This window comes from Cryptomeria japonica, chromosome 2 (genome assembly GCF_030272615.1).
Source record: "Cryptomeria japonica chromosome 2, Sugi_1.0, whole genome shotgun sequence".
Lineage (NCBI taxonomy): Eukaryota > Viridiplantae > Streptophyta > Pinopsida > Cupressales > Cupressaceae > Cryptomeria > Cryptomeria japonica.
Genome location: NC_081406.1, coordinates 358693685 through 358703354, shown reverse-complemented (window position 1 = coordinate 358703354; position 9670 = coordinate 358693685).

Here is a 9670-nt window from a genome sequence, read left to right as displayed (position 1 = left end):
TATATATATATAATCAAAAGTGTCATGATATAATGATGTCAAAATACATATAGCTACAATCACCCGAAGGTGTCTACATCATCATACAAAATGGTACAAAACTGATACATAAGGAGCCCTCTATGACTAGGATGAACTCCCTCCCTCGGAGTCATCTGGCCTCAATGGAGTCTGAGCCCTAGAAGGACCCACCCCAGGATCATCTCTCCTACCCCCTCTATCTGGTGGTGGTGGAGGACCCATAACCCCACCACTGGACGCCTGTCTCCTCTGACTCCCTCCTATGGCCATCGCTGTTTGTGATGGTCTGCGGAAGCTCCTCGCCTGCTGCTCTGGTGGCACTGCCCCGTAGTATAGGTCTCGCCAATAACCTATCTCCTTCCCTGCTCGCAGAACATAGGCATATCTAGCCCTTGTGTCCTCTGTCGTCTGCCTCCCAGCCCTCAATGCTGTCTCAGCCTCAGTATAGCACTAGATAGCCTGATCCCGCTCATGCTCTGTGTCCCGCAATTGCCTCCTGAGCCTAGTTGTCTCCCTCTCTAGGTCCTGGATCTCATCTACCTGTCCCTAGCAGATCTCCCTCAGCTCAAGTAGCTCATCCTCCTCCTCCTTGACCCCCTGTGCCTCTGCCTGTGGCTCCCCCTGTACTAGTGGTTGTGCTTGTACCTGTGCCTCTACCTGTACCTGCCTCTGCCCCTGTCCCTGCACCTGTCTAGGACCCTGTGTTGCTGGCACTTGTAGTGGCAATCCACCGTGACCCCTCACCACCCGAGCCTATCTCTCCTCCCCACCCTCTCTTCGTGGAGCCACCCTCCTCTCTCCAACTGCACCCCGCCTCCTTCGTCGGCCTCTCCCCCCACCATCTCCATCATCATCCCCATCCCCACCACCATCTCCATCTAGAGGCTCCCCTGGGTCTGTCAGTCGTGGAAAGGGATGCTTGGCCCAATATGTCATGTACTCTGCATCCATGCCTACATCCTCAATCTCCGGCCACATATCCCATGGCATAGGCACCATCTCTACCAGCTGCATCACGCCCTGATCATACGATAACAACGGCCCAAAGTGTGCCTGATCCCTGACTGTCCAAGCATACATCCCGAAACCCCGTGGCATCCGCTGAATACGACCAAACTACTTGCATACCCTGTCAACTAGTTGTCTCTCCAATACATAGGGCATCCACCCAATCAGATATCTACTCTGGAAGGTATAAGGTAGATCCACTGCGTCCTCCTCCCACTGCTCGCACTCATGATACGGCCTCCATATTACAGTGTTGATCTCATCCAGGACTTGATGCCAATGCTCCAACCTACCAATCCGTGGCTGTGATGTAATCATATCGTACAAATTAACAAAGCTGCGTCCATGACCCCTACCCCTGAAATGTATTGGTCAGGTAACCGGTAGATGCTCATATGGCCACACCTGTAACAATGTAACTCTGCAGCCCAATCCTACGGATCCATGATAAACAAACTGATGCAGCTTATAGTACAAGTGTGCCAGCACACACGGTCCCCAGGCATATCTGGTGTGCTGTGTAACCAGTGTCTCCAAGGCGCTCCCCCAGCCCATAGCCAACTCTCATGTCGCCCTGTCTGGACATAGGAACCCACTGATCACTCCTCCTAACACTGCTGGTAGTGCTAGTCCTGTCGCTATCATTGTGTCCCATGCCACATGTCCAACTCTCATCTCCAGTCCCGGATCCTGGAACACTCATCTCAGGGCCTCCCTATCTCCATCTCGATCATAGGGTATCAACAAAAAATAAGGATTAAAACGCCATTTTATAAAATTACACCATAGCAAAGCAACCAATTGCCTTCTAAAAGATGCGAGTATAAGATTGCTCTCATATTTTTATAAGCAATACCAGTGACTAGACTACACCAAGACGAAGGATTTAATCTATATGATATTAAGCTATAGGGATGCAAGATGGATGAATAATTCAAGCAATAATAATCAATTCAAGCAACAATGGATGCAAGCAATAATGAATGGAAAATGGATGCAAATAATCTAAAAAGCACAATAATCTTCAATGACTCCAGAGCGAAATTAGCGTGATAATAATCTCCAAGCGTGTTGTCAAAAATCTCTGGGGTGAATTGGAATGAGAGCTAAAGACTGAATTTATAGAGAATCACAAGAGAAAAAGCTCAATTTAGGATTAATTGAAAATAATTGAGAAATCATGTTTAGTTAACCTTGAGATAGATTCCAATTATAATTTAATTGAAATGCATTCAAATTAGAAGTCCAAGTTGCATTGGGAAATAATAATAAATTAATTCCATGCATATAGGATAAAAATAGATAATTCTTTAATTTATTCAAGAAAAAGGTCTTTTCAATGCAACTGAACTTCTTTTTCTGTTTTGAAAAGCTTTGAGTTCCGATTTTAAAAAATAATTCAATAATTCAATAATTCAATTAAATTGCTTTTCTGATTTCAAGTTCTAAATTTAGAAAAAGAAATAATATCTCAAGTTTGATTTCTCTCTCAATTCAATTCTTTTTTTTGTTTTATTTTCAATTCAACTCTTTGTAATAAATTAATTCATCTTTTGTAATAAATTAATCCTTTTTGCATGATTGAATGGCAAATTTATTAATTAATTAAATATGCAAGGATATTTAATAAATTTAAATGGGATAATTGATCAAAATGATATTATTGGAAATGATTTAATTAATTAAATAAATATTTAATTAATATTGAGTAGTTGATTTGCCATGTGATTTTTGATAATTAAAGAATTAATAATGTGCTCAAGATTAATTTTACTCCTCTTGAAGAATCATATGAATCCACTTTCAAAACTATATTGGCAAACAACTTGATAACACTACCAGATAACTCCAGACCATATGATCCAAATGTCAAACCAAGATGGCGGAGAGAAAATGAATACTGTGACTTCCATCGGAATAAGGGTCATAACATAAACAATTGCATGAAGCTAAAACATGAGATTTAGGATCTCATAGACGATGGTAAAGTTGTTGTTGGGAATCATCCAACCAATGCTGATCATAAAGCATTTAAAGACCCTTTGCCTGCTTACAAACAAGGTGATTCCTCAAAGACCAAAGGAGGTGCCAAGGTAAATTATACTTATGCCAGCCAGGACAACGTTATCAACATGATTGAACCTTCACACTCGGAATATTGCAATGTGATTATAGTTCAAGATAAACCAAATGAATCACGATATGTAAGAGCTTTGACCCGATCTCAAAAGAAAGTTACCCTCCAAGGAGCTAGTTCTTCCAACCTAGCTCAAGAAACATCAAATCCAACAGCCTTGCCAAACAAACAAAAGGAATCAACCTTGGACAAATTTAAAAGATTAACCTCATCATCATCCTCTGGATACAGCGTGGTTGAATAGTTAAAAAGGACAAATGCTCAAATTTCAATTTTTGAATTGCTACAGCTCTCATCTGCTCACAAGGAAATCCTAGACAAAGCATTGCTCACTACCAACGTTCCAAAAGATTTAGACATTGATAGGTTTCAGTCTATGGTGGGTCATCTGACTTCACCTCACTATTTGACCTTCTCTGAAGAAGATGACAATTCATTAAATCATCCACATAACCATCCATTGCATACTGAAGCCATGATCCACAAACACAGAGTTAAACGTGTTTTGATAGATGGAGGTGTGGGGTTGAATATCTGTACTTATCATCTACTTACACAACTAGGATTCTCTGAAAATGTCATTGATCCAGGCAAGAAAATAACAATTAAAGCCTATGATGAAGAAGAGAGGACCTCCAAAGGTCTGGTATCATTACCAATCAGAGTGGGACCGGTAGAGAGAGATGTCCTTTTCTAGGTTCTCGATATTCCATTGTCATACAATATATTATTGGGCAGGCCATGGATTCATGAAATGAAGGCAGTACCGTCAACATATCACCAATGCTTAAAGTTTCCTTATAATGGAGCTGAAGTCAGTATTCCTGATGATCCAAATGTCATCTGTAATGCATTGACAAAAGGTGCAGATACTTTTGTGCCTCATAATAGGGCAGCCTCTCCAAATGAAGATCTAGAAGCATTGATGTAAGACTTAGAAAAGAGATTGAAGATTACAGATACCGACATGGATGGCTAAAAGATAGAATCGGTACTATCATTAGTTTCTCTCCCTCCATCACCAAAACAGTTGGGCAAGCCATCAAAGGCTATGAGAACACAAACTTTAGCTCCGAATACTATATATGATGGTCTCTTTATATAGTCTTCTACCTCCTTGGTGGATGAAATAGAAGAGGATGTTGTGCTTAACTGGCTTTTTAAGGAAGATAGTCCAAATGAGGAGGTACGACATTGTGAGGTTTCCTCAAACCAATATGGTCGTGGTTACAAAATGATTCAGCACATGGGGTACTCAGGTACTGGTCCTTTGGGCAAACAAAAAGAAGGTATTACCGAACCAATTCAGCTACAAACCAAATCCACACATGATAAGGCTGGACTGGGATATAATCCAAAAAAGACATCAGACCAAAAACATGTTTCTAAGTCTAAGTGCTTGAAAAAGATATCGCCTTTAACATTACATGAAGCAGACACTAAACAAACAAAAGTAGAGTGTAGACAAGAGAAAGAGGAATCAATAGTCAAGAAAGAAGAAATAGTCAATGCTTAAGCTTCAACGGTATCAACTACGATAATACAAGAAGTTGAGGTTCTTGAGGATATAAGAGATGAAGTCGTAAGAATCAAAGAATTGTTTGCACCATTAAAAGTTCTAGTCACATATACTGGTAGGCAACAAGTAGATGATTCAAAGACTGATTCAAACAAGTATGAATGGGGTCCTGACTATCTTTCAGACACATCCACTACAGAAACTCTTGAAGAATCTAGTGGTGTCATAGATGATACTCAAGAGCTGATGCACATAAAACTAGAGAGGGAAATACAAGAAATTAGACAAAAGAGGCAAACAAATTATGAACAAGGATTGAAAGAAGGAACAATACCAGAAAGCTTCTCATCTATATGTCCTTATCCTAAAATAGAACAAATCAGTTATGGAACTACACAGGAAGAGTTAGAAGCTACAAAACAAGAACCAACCATCAGTCCAGAAGAAGCTGAATGGAGTAGACGACAAAAAATCACAGAAATAATGAGATCATGTCAACAGGCGTGTTAGATACAAATGACAAATGAACCACAACATGAAGGAACTTGTAGCATTAAAGATGTTAGTATTGATACCATACATATGCTTACTAAATCACCTGAAAGAGACTTGGAAACTTCATTCGATGACTCTGATGACTCTGATGACAGTCTTATTCATGATGATACCCACTCAACCTCAAATTCTGAATCATCTGATATAAACAATGAAAAGTTTTCTACTAGTCTTATTGCTGTTAAACCACGATATGATGTCAGCTCTAGTCGTAATCTCTGCATCGACGAGAATCTCTCTCGGGACTCTAGCATAGGCAAATACTCCTGCAGTCAAGCAAAGCAATCATGTCAGTCATAGTGGCATTCCCTGTTCATCACAAAATGCTGCTTTTTATCTTAAGTGCTTATGATACTCTATCCTAGTGACACTCACTATTCATCACAAAGTGTTGCTTCTATCCTAGTGACACTCACTGTTCATCACAAAGTGTTGCTATCTATCCTAGTGGTACTCCCTGTTCATCACAAAGTACTACGTGTTTTGCACTCCCTGTTCATCACAAATTGCTACTCATATTTGCACTCCCTGTTCATCACAAAGTGCTGCTCCTATTAGTACTCCCTATTCATCACAAAGTGTTGCTTCTATCCTAGTGACACTCACTGTTCATCACAAATTGCCTTGATCTATCCTATCTTAGGGCCTTTGCTTGAGTGTATCCTCTTGAGTAGTTTCCTAATTGGCAACGTATGTTCTATCACAGAATTGTCAATCCTAGCCCTATCTGCTATCCCAGTCTTCCTTAGAGGACCTGCTTGAGTGTATCCCCTCAGCAGCTTATCCAATCGACATCGTATGTTCATCACAAAACTGATGATTTGACCTTGAAGACACAAACACGCCTTCATGACATAAACGCGCTTACAGACTGCACAAACGCGCCTACTCTGCACAGATGCGCCTAAAATACACAGACGTGCCTATGCTTTGCTTGCACAACGCAAACGCGCTTGCATCTGCCACAAACGCTTTTCCCAACATAGATGCGCCTGACACAAATGTAGACGCGCCTAGCCAACCTAGACACGCTCGCATTTATTGCACTACCTAGCATGCATTTATGACAACAATTAATGCGAAAAGTACAAGGAGGTTTTGTGGTACTTACCGGCTCTCTTGCGTCGGCTGGCCTCTGAAATCGGCGAACGCAATCAAATCTGTGAACCAATGCCATCGCTGCTGACTGCTGCTGCTATATTCTCCCTCTGCACTCTGATCTCTTGGATGTGTGGATGACAATGAAGATGTTTTCCCCTCGTGGTCTATCTTATAGACTACCCTAGCCCTATCCCTAGCCCTCGTTTCCCGAGCCAGTCTTCATTATCCCGTGACTCTGTCACTCTATCCTATCTGGTCAGTCATTTCTAGCCTTTCTTTCTTATCGAGAGATTGTTTGTGATCTTTTTAGACATTTTCATTCAATCTCTCGAGGGGGCATATCATTCCCATCTTGGGGCAACTTTGTATCAGTTCATCTTATCTTCTTTGAAATAACGCGACAAGCTGCATTGTCTCAAAGAGGGGCAAAATGTAGACACCTAAAATTGTCATGTTTAATTAAATAAATATTTTATTTATTTAATTACTTTAGCCTAACTCTTATATTAATTGAATAAATTTTTATTTATTTAATTAATTCATTTATCCTCTTCTAGCCTTATTTCTCGTTTAAATAAATACATTTATTTATTTAAATTTCCCTTTTCCTAAATTAAATAAATTTCTTATTTATTTAATTAAATCTCACTTCTTCTATTAATTAAATAAATCTTTATTTATTTAATTAATTCATTAACCATTTCTACCTATGACACATGTCATTCATCTCTTAATTCATACACTACCTACCCTCTCATTATTTTCTTATTTCCTTTACCTACCCTCTAATCATAGCCGACCATTTATCTTTTACACTTCTCAATCTTATCCCTCCATTTCTTATAGTGTCTTCTATATAAGGAGATGCTTCCTTCATTGTCAGACCCTAACTAACTACCTAACTACTTGATCAATTGACTACACTACACTTTGCACTTTCATATGCGATCCTACTTGCAACCACGTTTCCATTCTTTGTTGAGCTCTTGTGCACATAAAATCTAAGAGCAAATATATCAAGCAAGATCAATGGAGATAGGAAGAATGGAGATTCAAACCCTATTGGACATGTGATGGTATAATCTTTGTGATTTCATTTGATTTGCATTGTCTTAGGTAATCTTCATATGTTATGGTGGATCTTTGTTGTTGTTAGGCTAGGGTTTTGTGGTTGAATTCATTTAGTCTTTCATCATTGTTGTTTATCCATTTTCACCGTATACAGTAATGATTGAAAAATTGGGAGAACATGCAATAGACCAATAAAAACAACTACAAACTCATATCTATTACTAATTTTCAATTGCAAATAATTGAAGCATGCTAACAAATTCAACACAAAGCGTAAATTAAGAATTATGCAAACCTAATGTTGAACTCAAGCATGTGGCTTCCATTGCTCTTCTCCTTTCGTGACATATGATGGTAGTGGCTCTTAGAGTTGTACAATACTTGTAGAGTGATAGCACAAGAATTCGAAGAATGTGGTTGTTCATGATTGAGAATGATGTTGAATTTATAGATTTTTGGGATTTGAATTGACAATCAGGATTGATTTGACAATAGAAAGATCAATGGTGGAGAATCATTAAGACAAGTTGGTTGGGAGATGATCACTCAACGCAATTGAATTGATTGACACGTTAACTGATTTGTTTGACTTAATTTGTGGATAGATGAGTTAGTCAGAATAAAGTGATTAAAAAAAGGTGGAACAATTGACTAGTTAGAAAAAGGCGATTGATGAGTTAAAGGATAAGTTAACAGTGAAATTGAGAGTCAGTGACAGTTAGCCATTTTTAATACGTGTTGTAGGAGAATGGATTAAATTAGCATTTCAATTAATTTAGAGAAATTTGGTTTTCAAAATGTGAGAGAAATTAAATTAAATAAATTAAGAAATTTATTTAATTAAGAGGACATTATTAGCTAATTAATTAATTTTGAGTAATTATTTAATTATGAAAAGATAATAGAAATTGATTTAATAAAATAATAAAGATTATTTAATTAAAGTAAATAGAGAGGATTAATTACTAGAGGAAAATTAGTTAATTAAAAATTATTTAATTATGGAACTAGAGGGAAATTCAAATTTTAAATTTGAATTGGAAGAATAATGTTAATTTAGAAGAATAAAGTTAAATTAATAAAATAATAAAATAATTAAAATTATTTAATTAATAAAGAGGAATAATTAGTAAAAATAATGTTCATAGATGCAAGGCAATTTTAAGTATCTACATTCACCAATCGCAACATCCTTTATCCTTTTAGTCAAGCTTTATGAGAAAATTACACAATCAATGTTGCTTGCTCGATTTTATGTATTGTACACAAATTTTTCAAACTTCTTTCATCCATCCAAACCATTACAAACAATTAAGTCAAATGTGCCACACAAAGAAATCAGCTCCCCTTCAAAATGGTTGTTGGATTTGTAGTCTTGTGAACATCTTATCCACTAGTGAATTATCTTTTTTACGAGCCAAATGGAATCATAATCCTCTCCGCAACAAAGAATAATAGCTTGCTTATTTACAGTCCTAGTATTAAAATATCTCACTAAGAGAATATATTATTTATTTATTTTTTATTTTTTATATCTTACAAAATATATTGTTTGTTTGTGTCTTCTTTTTCTAGCTAAATGATAGACCCTTCTTTTTCTTTCATTAAGATCAGTACACTACCATATCCTTCCCATGGCATTCTTTGCTGCCTTATTCAAGCCACCAACTTTATATAGGGGAAGAGCACTAGTAGTTGAGCACCCTAACTTCACGCTTCTGAAAATCCTACATGGAAATTTAAAACCACTTCCAATTTTTTACAGTAGCTTACTTGGCAAGTCCCCTGCTTATAACTAAGCTTTCAACACCACATCATCAAGTATGGTGCCACATTAGCATGCTTTTTGCCAAGGTGTCCAAAACAACCCAAAAACAAAGTGAGACCAATAGGCGTGCAAAAGAGGCCCCAATAGTTGTGCAATTGATATGGCATCACCTGATTGGTTACTTTTTACAATATTAGTACATTTCCTAACAACTATTGGTACATTTCCTAATAAAAATTGATATTTTATGTTTCAAACAATAAGTTTTATTTGTTCAATTTTTGAAATAAAAGATATCAACAACCCTCACAACAATTGATACATGCTCAACTGCTGGTGCTCTTCCCCTAACCTTCAAGTGTAAAAATCTTCAAATTTCTATGAAACCAATTATATCTATATCCAATTATATCTCTACCATCCGCAATAGATGTTAGCCCAAAGTCTCTCTTAAATCCCATTAACTCCCTAGTCTCCTAAACACCTTCAA